We start from the raw sequence: 12,874 nt of genomic DNA on the forward strand, positions 1-12,874 counted from the left end.
TGGAGAAGAGGAGGCTCAGGGGCGACCTTATCGCTCTCTATAGGTACCTTAAAGGAGGCTGTAGTGAGGTGGGGGTTGGTCTGTTCTCCCACATGCCTGGTGACAGGACGAGGGGGAATAGGCTAAAGTTGCGCCAGGTGAGTTTTAGGTTAGATGTTAGGAAGAACTTCTTTACCGAAAGGGTTGTTAGACATTGGAACAGGCTGCCCAGGGAAGTGGTGGAGTCACCATCCCTGAAAGTCTTTAAAAGATGTTTAGATGTAGAGCTTAGGGATATGGTTTAGTGGGGACTGTTAGCGTTAGGTCAGAGGTTGGACTTGATGATTTTGAGGTCTCTTCCAACCTAGAAATTCTGTGATTCTGTGATTTCCAACAAAGACACAGTAAAATAGTGTAGAGAAAGTACATTCAAAACCATGTTACACAGCCAGAAGTTTTCAGGTGACAGATAGATGTAGAGATGAAATATGTGGTAGATATGATATTTAACAGGTTGTTTAATTTGCTTTGGCATATTGTTAAATTCAGATTTAAAACATATAAATGATTTCTTTTTATTTAAAATACCTAGTCAACCTCACCATTTGGAGGAGAATGTACATTATCATGATATGTTTTAATTATGTTGGTTCTACATTCTTTTTCTCTGTTTTTTTTTTTTTTTTTTTTTTTTCTCTCAGTTCTTTCAGAGATAAATGCAACCCAGTGAGACCAAAGTGCTGCAGTCCAAATTAAGGCTTTTCTTTTTCACTGAAACACACTCTTGATATTTAAATAAATGAGACAGATAATAACAATAAGTAAGAGACAGGATGATTATAGGTGAGGAACTAAAACATAGATCAATGAAGTATTTTGTGAAATGTCAGACAAGAGGCTTGTTGAACAGGCAGGAACAATTACATCTAGGGTCATGTCAGGTATTTTGTCTTTCAAGAGAAATTAAGCAAAATAAATCAGAAAAGGAAAAAAAAAAAAAAAAAAAAAAAAAACAATTGGCCAACATGACTTTATGAATCATTATTACTTTTTAAATGCCTCAGGTCTGATGAGAGTTTTCTAGATAAAGGCTGTAGGTCAACCATGAACCATGTTGGGGCATTCTTCTAGGTCAACCATGAACCATGTTGGGGCATTGTATAGGATAATGCAAGTTAGAATAGTCCATGCCAGGGATTGTCCTAACAGCTAAGCAACACAGAAAGACAAGGACTTTGGCCTAGGCTATGCATCAGTCTTGCTGAGTTTACTAGTAGAGTTGTAAAAAACAGTAATCTTACACCTTCCCAGATTTCTGTTACAAAATTAAGAGTTTCAAGTCTTTCCAAAAGTTGACTCCATCTGAGTCGAATCTCATTTCTGCAACAAGGAGTACAAATACCCAGTGGAATCCGGCTAGATCCAGAGTTATCTGAACTAGATTTCTTGCTGTAGAACCATGGCTTAATCCTGGAAGGAGCTAGAATGAACTCCGGAACTGCATTTATATCTCCCATAAAAGGGACACTCTTGTTAATTCATGGTTCTTACTTTTAGGAGTGTTATTGGAATAATTACAGTTTCTTTGAATCACAGGAGGTTTCTCATTGATGTGAAATATTGAAATGATTTTGTTTCAGGCCAGTTTAGACCTTTACATTATATATAAAGAACATCGTAATTTTCTGACAACTCAAAATCTTTCTTTTCAGCCAAATATAATTGGTTTTATTCTACAACTTGACACTCCAAAGGTTAGAATGAGGCAGAATATGACTGATTTTCCAACTGGGATGTATTCTCCCTTACTTGTCTGAAAAAGATCATGAAAAATGATACCTGATCTCAGAAAGGTTTCTGTATGGTTTGTATACTTGCTATAAAAATACATGATGGGATTTGCACCCTGGGAGCCCCAGCTGGGGTCTCTTTGAGTGCAGAGTCTAAGCAAGGTAGACACACCAGTCCAAGCGCTCGGCACAAACAAAGGAAAGTCAAGCCAAGAAATATCTCCAGCCTGTTGTCCTAGAAAGGCTGAGACATGAGACATCTGGTCTTGTTCACACAAAGACAGTGTTCTTACAAATGAATGCCCATTACATAATTAGATCCAGTTCTGCTATCCTGACCACAATCTCTTCTCTCACTGTTAGCAAGCCTTTGTCTGCTTTGTTTTTAAGTCTGTGTAACTATGAAAGGGAACAACCTGCAGAAATGTTTAAAACATTCTCCTCCTTTCAGCTTTAATTTTTCTTCTTTTCTTTCCAGACCAAAATCCAGCAAATGATGGCAGAGAGAATGTAGATAAGATTTCGGATGCACCTTTGAGAGACTGGATACAGTGACTCTGGATGGGACACACCTGACCAGGTGGGGTAAGCGTGCTCTGGGCAGCAATCTGGATGGCCTTATTAGCAGGCCTTTAAGCTAGATTCAGCAGGGGAAGGGAATATGACAGTTCTCCTCTGTCACTCTAAGTGACAGAGAAGAACTAAGGAACAACAACACTTTAGGAAACAACAGGGAAATACCTATGAATTGTCCCAAAGGAATTAGGGAGGGCTCCTTTAAAAGGTTATGAAGACCAGCTGAAGTGCCTCTGCACCAATACACGCAGCATGGGAAAGAAGCAGGAGGAGTTGGAAACCACAGTGCAATCAAGAGCTGTAGGCACCAATTATGATTGGTGGGATGAATCATACAAATGGAATATTGCAACTGAGGTCTACCAGATTTTCGAAAGACAGCAAAGGGGAGCAAAGTCCCTCCCACTGTAAGGAAAGAGCATGTTAGAGTACAAGTCTGTGGGGCCTAATGACTTTCATCCCAGAAGCCTGAGGGAACTGGCTGATATAGCTACCAAACCACTCTCCACCATATTTGAAAAGTCCTGGCAGTCAGGTGAAGTCCGTGGTGACTAGAGAAAGGGAATGCCACTCTAATTTTAAAAAAGGGTAGAAAGGAGGACTTGGGAAACTACAAACCAGTGAGCCTCACCTCTGTGCCTGGGAAGATCATGGAAAAAAACTCCTGGAAGCAATGTCAAGGCACATGCAGGACAAGGTGATCTAAGACAACAAGCATGACTTCACCAAAGGCAAACCATGCCTGACCAGTCTGGTGGCCTTCTGTGATGGAGTGACTGCATCAGCTGACAAAGGAAGACAGACAGATGTCACCCACCTGGATTTCTGCAAGGCCTTTGACATGGTCCCGCATGGCTTCCTGATTTCAAAATTGGAGAGATATGGATTTGCTGGGTGGACTATTCAGTGGATAAGGAATTAGATGGATGGCTGCACTCAGGGAGTAGTGGCTAATGGCTCTGTCCAGGTGGAGGACAGTGATGAGAGGTGTCCTTCAGGGATATGTCTTGGGACTGGTGCTGTTTAGTATCTTTATCGATGACATACATGTAGATAGTGGAATTGAATGCACCCTCAGTAAGGCTGCAGACAACACCAGGAGCAGTTGATACAACAGAAGGAAGGGATGCTGTGCAAGGGACCTGGACAAGCTAGAAAAGTGGGCCCATGTGAACCTATTGAGGTTCAACAAGTCAAAGTGCAAGGTGGTGTACCTGGGACAGAGTAATCCCAGACACAAATACAGACAGGTAGAACTTATCATTGAGAACAGCTCCGCAGAGGACTTGTAGGTTCTGGTGGACAAAAAGGTTGATGTGAGCCAGCAGTGTAGGTTTACAGCCCAGAAGACCAACTGCATCCTGAGTTGTATCAACAGAGGAGTGGCCAGCAGATCAAGGGAGGTGATTGTCTGCTTTGCCCTTGTGAGACCCCACTTGGAGCACTGCATTGAGGTCTGGGGCCCCTAGCATAAGAAGGAAGTGGTTCTGTTAGAGTGGGTCTAGAGGAGGCCACAAAGATGATCAAGGGGCTAGAGCACTTCTCCGATGGAGAAAGGCTGAGGATGTTCAGCCTGGATAACTGAAGGTTCCAAGGACACCTCATTGCAGACTTTCAATACTTAAAAGAGGCTTATAAAAAAGGTGAAGACTGACTTTTTACATGGGTAGATAGTGAAAAGAAAAGGGGCAATGGTTTTAAACTAAAAGAGGGGAGATTTAGGTTAGATATTAGAAAGAAACTTTTCACTCAGAATGTCGTGAGGCACAGGCACAGGTTGCCTAGAGAAGTTGTGTATGCCCGAACCCCAGAGGTGCTCAAGACCAGATTGGATGGGACTTTGAGCAAAATGGTCTAGTGTGTGATGTGCCAATGGCAGCAAGGTTTGAACTGGATGATCTTTAAGGTCTCTTCTAACCCAAGACATTCTATGATTCTATGAGGAAGGTGGTTTGAAATTTAAATCTAAATTTTGTGTGGATGGTATTGACCGGGTACTTAAATTCTTCTGTGCATTTTAAGGTTTATTTTCCCAGGGCCTTGGTTCTTTAATGTGTTTTTTTGATACAATTAATGGCACAATCCACTGAGGGTTACCCTGGAAAATTCCACAGACTACGATAAATACATGTATGTTCTCCTGAATAAAGTTTAGTACAGATCATAGCATTTCTAAGCAAGACATTTCCTAAAAGGATCCTCTGGATCATTTTGAAGGTGGGTGGCTTTAAGAAGACAGAGATGATAAAATTTCAGGAGACTCAGAAGGGAAATAACCCTTTTCATATTTTTATGTGGATTGATGAGAATGTCCCCTTTCTTTTGCAAAGAGGTCTGCATTAAGCTATTTCCAACAGACTCTGATAAGACCTACATTTAAAGCCTGATGATCTCCAAGTCAATATCTCTCTTTCCATTGCAAGTAGTCTAAAATAATCTGGTATCTGTAAAGATGACGGCATTTTATTTTATTTATTTTATTTTATTTTATCTTATTTTATTTTATTTTATTTTATTTTATTTTATTTTATTTTATTTTATTTTATTTTATTTTATTTTATTTTATTTTATTTTATTTTATTTTATTTTATTTTATTTTATTTTCCTGCTATACATCTGGTACTACTGCAGGAATAAAGCGGTTGTTGTAGGTTCAGCTCTTTACTGTCAACAGACAGGAGCTGTGCTGTTCCAGAAGACTTCATTTCTCCCAGTATTTGGAGGCAGGCAGCAACTTGCTGTAGCACTGGACGAGTAACACTTCAACATGACTAGACAGTTTTTCTGTTAGGTAGACATTCCTGCAGATTAAGCTACTTCTAGTCCTTTCTTTCTCTCTTCTCCTTTTCTCTGACTATGGGAATGGATTGTTAAGGAGTGACTCTGAGATGAACCCTGGAAAGGGATGACCATGCTATTTAGGTCATGAATTTGAGCAGACAACCTCCAGTACTTGCTCGCTAAGCACCAAGTAAACGCTAGCCCATTGTAGCACTGTGTCATCATCTTTGTCTAAATGTGTATTTAGAGGAGATGTTTGATTCTTGGAGAAAGTAAGAGATAAAATGCCTATAGCATAATTAAAAAGTTGTTGCTCTAATTTTTCTCTTCACTTTAGTATCCTCTGTTGGCTTTAATTAAGTGCTTGAATTAAGATTGTAAGGCAAACATTATTTGATGATATTTAAAAAATAAATGAAAGCAAGCTCACTCACCAGGTGGGTTTCTCCTCAGGTGCTCACTGCTCTAATATAGACAATCCACATGGGCATCTCTGCAGGCAGTGTGCTCTCTTCCTGAGTGCTTAGGGGCACAAAAGAGGTGCTCATCCACTCTTCTCCCCTGCTGTCTCCAACTGTGTTCTGAGATGTTCACAGTTCTGTGAGCATTTGAAGTATGTGTGAAGCGAGGAGGGAGAAGGATTGTTGAGGGTGGTTCACAGATTCATAACTAGGGGCAATGAGATGAAATTGAGCAAAGGGAAAATGAGGTTGGGTATCTAGACAAACTTCTTAAGTGTCTGTTAGATCATTTGTGAAAGAGTCTCCCAGAGGTAGCCACAGATGCTGTATTGGTTGAGCCATTAAAAAATATCTGTTGAGGTCATCATATGCTCCCTATTACTGCATCATCTAACCAATCACAGAGGCTTAGAAAATTGGGCCAAGAGGGACCTGGGGAGGTCATTTTGGCCTCAAGAGATGAATTATTCTACTCTAAACATCCCCAGAAGATATCTATCAAACAATAATGAGCTACAAAACCCCTCATGAGGAAAAGAACTATTATTTTCTCACAATAAATATGAAAAATCAAAAAAGTAAGAAAAGTAAATGTTGTAACCAAGTCACACAGAAATTATAAGGCAAAGATAGGAAGTGAAGTCATATCCTTACAGAATAAATTCAATACCAAAAGAACAACTTTATTTCCTCCAATTGGTCTGCACAAGGAATAGGTGAACATCTTTCATGAAGCAATGGGTTTATTCAATTCTTCTGACTAGGCAGGTGAAAATAAATAAATAATTAAAAATAAAATAAAACATTGACAATCATTTGGCAATTTGGCAGTTGTAACAACAGGAACAACAAAACACCTTGCAAAGAGTAAATGATTCATGCTAGAGTTTTTTAAACTTTGTCACTTTAAACTTTTTGCTAGGGTCAATAGCCTTGTCAGGGAACTGGACACACTTTAGTAAACAAGAAGGAATGTGCAGGCAAAACTGGGAACTAATATTAACTAGCTGATCTTATCAACCTCTTGTTCCTATTATATAAGCCACAACTAAGAAGAAAATAAAAAACACTTGAGAATTTCTAATTGGAATTTTGTTCCTCTTGGGATCTCTTCCAGATTGTTTAGTACTACAATGATGTTTAGGTGTTACAAGCATTTGTTGAAGATGATGTACAAATTTCTATTGTTAGCCAATCTAGTAAAAGAGAGAAAGAAAAAATATTTGTTTAATGTAAATTATATATTGAGCCATGGAGTAGAATTTAAGATAAAACATTTGAATATTTAAAACTTTATAGAAACATATCAGTCACCTGAATCTGGTCTATTGTATCTGCTAGTGGTCAAAGAGCCAAGACCTTCTTTGTTAATGGAACTATTCAACTTATTCTGGATTTATGCTACTGATATGAGATGATAATATAAGCTATAGCTTTCAAAAATCTGTATTTGAAAACCAGTTACTTTAGATGTCACTGGCTGTGGATAGCAACTTTGCTTTATTTGCTTTGGTGTGTTTTTTCATGTGTGATCTTCATTTTATGAAAATCAAGCACCTGTTTCACACTTGGCACTCAAAATATCACAAGACTAAAGTGACTCCAAATCTAGCTTCCCATGCTGCCAGGTTGTAATCTGATCTATGTGAGTATAACTATGCATACCCTGATTACAACAGGACAGAAATGAACAACTCGGCTTTTACTTAAGGAGGAACAGGGTGCATGAGCTAATAAGGTCAAGAGACTCAATCGACTTTTCTTACCCTGCTTGCTAAGGAACATATAAATATTCCCACAGTATTTGTTCAGCTTTAGTTTATATCCTAAAAGACTTAAGTGTTTTGTTTTGTTTTGTAGGTTTAATCTCACCTAAATGTATGTGTTTGCAAATTAGATTTCTCTCTGTGAAGTACTCCCCCTAAGTTCCCCTTAAAACTGATGGAGAAAAATAAGGATCTTTTGAGACTCCGTTTTGTGGCCTACTGCTACACATCTCTTTCAGGGAGAAATTAAACCCCTCAGAAAGTATTTGTTTTCCTTTGCTGATTCCAAAGGCATTGTAGACAAGTTATAGACAAGCAAATTTTAGGTCCTAAATTTGTGCAGTGTCACTTGCCTATCATTGGGGATCCATTTATTCTAGTTGGATTATAGATAACAGTTCCAAAAGTATGGCTGGACATTATTTTTCAGCAAGTAATTTGAGCAGCTCTAGAAAAATACAACTATAACCCATGCCATCCTCAAAGGCACTCAGAAAATGCATGCATGTCTGGCCCTGACTTGTCAACAATAATAAAGACAGCAGTTGGAAGCTTTTAATACAGCTATATGGACCATGCTGTCTCAAACAACTTCATCTGCTGTATTTCTTCCCAAAGGAAATAAATAAATAAGTAAATAAATATAATTAGGGCATAATTCTGTTAAATTTGTGCAATAAAGTCTTTAAAAGAAAGAAAAGATTGCCCTCATTCCATTGCACTGCAATGGAATAAAGCATAGCTTGCTGGAGCATTTACACAGTTTGCCTACAAATCCCATCAACCTTCATGGCCAGTCATGTCTGTGTCTCTCCAGCACAAGCTGTATTGCCTCCTGATGTTCATCATGTAATATTATCACAGAATCACAGAATTGTAGGGGTTGGAAGGGACCTCAAGAGATCATTGGGTCCAACCTCCAAATATTATGACAAGGTAAATAGGACAAAGGATGAATTTAGGGCTAAGAGGGAATGCCTTGGACATCATAGCCAACACTATCCAAATTAAAAAACAAAACAAAACAAAATGACCTCCCAAATATCCACACTTCAGCAGATTGATTTGATTAGAAAGTTAAATTAATCTCAAATCTGCCTCATTTATCCTTTACAAAAGTATAAGCACAGACATCTTGCTTATTAAGGACAGGCATAATACTTTGAAAAACATCGATGCTCATCAGCATATGACATTTCCTTAACTCCCAGGGAGAATAACCTTTTACTGGGCTATAGAGTATGTCTACACTACTTTTCACACCCCTACTCTCAAAGCAACACCTCCAGTTTATTGTAGATATACTGAAGAACTACCTCACTTTGACTCATGTGTCAACATTAACTACAGCAGCATAAAGTGTGATATTCAGAATCCACTGGAAAAGATAGCTCCAAAATAGTAGACGTACATTACTGGTGAAGGCTTTACTAGCTCATGTAAAGCTTTACTATGTGAACCCGTAACAGAGGACTTAGGAAAAAGTCCTTGTCAGAGCAGAACTGGGCAAATATATCATATCTCCATTTTATTTATGTATGAATACTTGAGAGACCAGTGAAAATGGTGGAAACTTCAGGATGAATTCTCCTTCAGAAAATAAAAAAAAAAAAAGTAAATAAATAAGTAATTTGTCCCTTATTGAAAAAGAGATGTTCATTCCTTCTTCTAAGGAATGGTACAAACATGGGGGTAGAATTCAGTTTCAGACTTGCATACGTAACGGTAGTGCTACCATGTAAGCTGTGTGCTAAAGTTTCCATTAAACCAAGGGAGGTCTAATTCATACAGCCAATAGAGCTTGGGCAACTAGCAAGCTTTTCTTGGTGTAAACATCTCGTCCTGATCATCTGGATAGTCAGCTAGACAAGATCTACTTCCTGATGCACATTGTGCTGCTTCCAGCATTGTAAGTTTTTCCATTTGGTCTCCAATTCTGCTCCAGACCTTGTGGGTCTCCTGTAAGACTTGTGTTACATCTGCCAGTGTTGTGCAGATGTCTCAGGAATGCTGAAGCACCTCAAACGTCACTAGAAGCCTGTGTTTAATAACTAAATCTGGAGCTTTGTCTAAATGTGAAGCTGAATTCTATTATAGTAGCAGAATTCAGTTGCCTTAACATTGGCTTCTCATGCCATTTGAGGTACTTCAGGATATCTAAGACATCTGCACAGCACTGACAGATAGGACATAGGACTGATGGAAACCAGAAGCCTTCTGGAGTGACAGTTGGAGGCCAGAGGGAAAACCTGTGATGTCTCAGATGGCACAAGAGGCCTACATGACTGAATAGATCCATAATTGTCTATATTGGAACCAGTCTTCTCCAGTTCTCTTTATGGAGAGAAACAGGGAGCTCAACTTATTTTACTAAACTTAAGTCTTCAGTTCCATTGGAGATACCCCAGGTTTTCCACCTAGCTTCCAGCAGCCACACTGGGTGGGCTTTTTTCTCCTATAGATCCTGGGACACATGTGCCAGCCCTGTGTGGCCATCCTGGGTACCCTGGGACATCTCAGATAGCACAAAATGCTTACAGGTGTTGTACCCAGGTACTTTCAAAGCTTCCTACTAAATTCTCTATTTCAAGGTTTCCCTAATTATTGACCAAAAAGTACTGAAAAGAACATTCAAGTGTTCACCCAAATCTGAAAGCAACATTTTCTCTCGGGGCACACATTGAGATGAGCTTGATAGTGAGCAAAACATTGATCACAGACTTATTCCCACCCTGGCAAGTCACTGCTGATTTTTGGAATAGTTACTCCCTGTCTGATACAATGGCCTTAAATTAAGTTAAGGCATGGACTGTCCAAAATTGAGAGACATGCATTTCTACTCTGCAGGAAAACAAAAAATCTTTGAAATTTTTTCTTGCTTCAAACTCAGTACTTCCTGAAATTTAAATTGAAGTGAGGCTACTGCAACACAACACAACAATAATAATAATACTAGCATAGACACTGTGATGCTCATTTTCATTTTATTTTAGCAATTCAAATTGTATGCTCTGTTTTGAAAATAATATATGGCATTATGTGGTAATTATGATGTAATAATTAAGTATTAAGTACATTAATCTTTTAATTCAGTATGACATTCAAAGGGAAGAAGATTTGATCAAAATGAATTGTTCATTTAAAGCTTCTGGATCTAAGTGCAACTTTCTTTCCTAGTGTCAAACATTCCTCTGTAATTTTTTTCCTGGTATTTAAAATTGAACTTATTTTCCAGTGTTGACTTGTGCAAAATACAGCAAGTGCATTTTGTCCTGTGTTAGAATTTTTTACCATTTCTCCTTTGTGGCTTGGCCTGTTTCCGTCTCCTGTGGAGGGGTGTCATGGTCCCACTTCCATATGCAGCTCCAAAAATTAAATCAGGTCTGGTTGGTCTGATCTGTGTTTTGATTCCTGTTCATGCAGGAAAGAAGAACCATGATCATAGCACAGCTTGGGGTGTGCCTCCGAGTGAACACTTATGCTTAAAGAATAAAGAGCAGCCCCTTCACCAGTGTTTCTCAATGATCTGCTTTATCACACGATGAATTCTCAGCGGGCAAAAATGAACACGGTTCTCTCCTGTTTATAGCAACCCTGTGCAAGCAAGGACTGCAGAGCAGATGTCTGAGCTGGACAGCCTGGTGCAGAGTTTTAAGGTGCTATATTTTTTTCTCTCTCTTTGCATCTGCCAGTTCACTTGGCACAGTCTTTTGTTGTGTTACCCAGGCTGAGAAGTGTCCAGAACTATCAGTTTTCACCAAATTGCTGAAGGGTGAAATTTTGCCATCCCTGCCAGCAAAAAAGCATATTTTTTTTTTCCTTTTTCCTCAGCTAGACAAATAGCATAATTTCCCTAGAGAATCACATCCTCTGTAAAAACAGGACATTTTCATTCCATTACCTCAAATGGAAATCTCTCTAACACTCTTTCTACCAGATACATCCATATTATCCAGTAAAAGACTGTCTTTTCTGTAGCCAGAAGCAGGAAACATCGGTATGAGTGCATGACTGCAGAAAAGAGATGTTACCAAAAGGTTTTTAAAGCTGAGTACTGAGAATCAGGACACCTGGTTTCTCCCTGTGGCTTTGTCCCTATATCCCAGCCAGCCATTTATCCTCTGTGAAAGTTTATTTACCTTTCTGTATTTATATTTAATTTTAAAACATTTATAATTTGCCTAGTCTGGATTGACAAATTAGCATTTAGCAGTGATATGATGACTTAGACAAAAAATGAACTGTGCTGTAAAATTGAAAAATATTAATGAAAGTTATTAATATTGATGCCATGTGTTACAGGTATCATTTAATCTATTACTGCAGATTTCTTTGTAGGCTTGAAGCTGAGCTGTCATTTAATCTTTTCCAGTTTCTTGACAGTTTGAAGTTGCTTTCTTTCTGAATCCACAGCTTTTATCCAGCATGAACGAGGGATATTTCCCTTTAAGCCCCCCTCCCATTACATTACATTTCAAACTATATTACATTGGTCACATTATGGGCTGCTGTCACATGCAGGCCACGATGTAATTCAGCATGACACATGACAAGCATAGATGTGTTGAAATACCTGAGACTATTAGATCCAAACAACCCTCTGTTAAAGTTTTTTATTACCACATAAATATTCTCCTAGCTGACCAATGTCTCAGAGGAATAATACCCCATTAAAGGAAATACAAAAGCACAGGTATTTCCCAAGTATGGGGTTCTGAAAGGCAAAAACAGGACAAAAACTATTTCTGTATGTGTTACTCATATTAGAAATATTAGGAAATATATTTATATTGCAAATAACAAAACCCAGCAATAATTATAAAAATACACAAACCAATCTAATCTAATCTTACTATTAAAGTTATAAGAGAAGATACTGATAATATGAGATATTATAAACATTTTGGAAATCTTTAGTGTTGGAAAACTAGTAAGGCTGTTGAAATTAAACTTCAAGGTACAAAATAAAGTCAAGGTGATACTTCAGTATTTCCACTTTTTGTATATTACATTGTAGAAATAATCTTAATGAAGATGGATTTAAGGGAGTCAGGCAGAAGGACTAAGAAAAAGGCAGTGCAGCAGATTCATGGGTGAGAAATGAGATGCTGACAGCCAACCAAAGATATGGAGGAGAATGAATGGACATCTGGGAAGGTATCAGGTTTCAAATAATAGAAATAGCCATTGTGTAAACTAAATTGTCTTAAGCTTTGGGACATAAAAATATATTTTTAACAAATAAAGTATAAGATGTCCAAGCTGGGTGCATTATGCACTGATCCACAAGTACTATAGGTAAAATAAAATTACCTCTGCTATAGATCATATGGAGCTGTGGAGAATAAAAATTTTTAAAAATGATGGGATTCTTAAGTCAGTGCTGCTTGTGATTTGGATTTAGGAAAACTAAGGTTGGATGGTTCTGCAAAAGAAGATGAAGTATCCTTTGCAGTTGATGAGAATTTGAGTAAATGTAAGAAAAGATGACAGATTTGTTCAGCTTGGGCAGGAACTAATG

This window comes from Aythya fuligula, chromosome 3 (assembly GCF_009819795.1).
Source record: "Aythya fuligula isolate bAytFul2 chromosome 3, bAytFul2.pri, whole genome shotgun sequence".
Lineage (NCBI taxonomy): Eukaryota > Metazoa > Chordata > Aves > Anseriformes > Anatidae > Aythya > Aythya fuligula.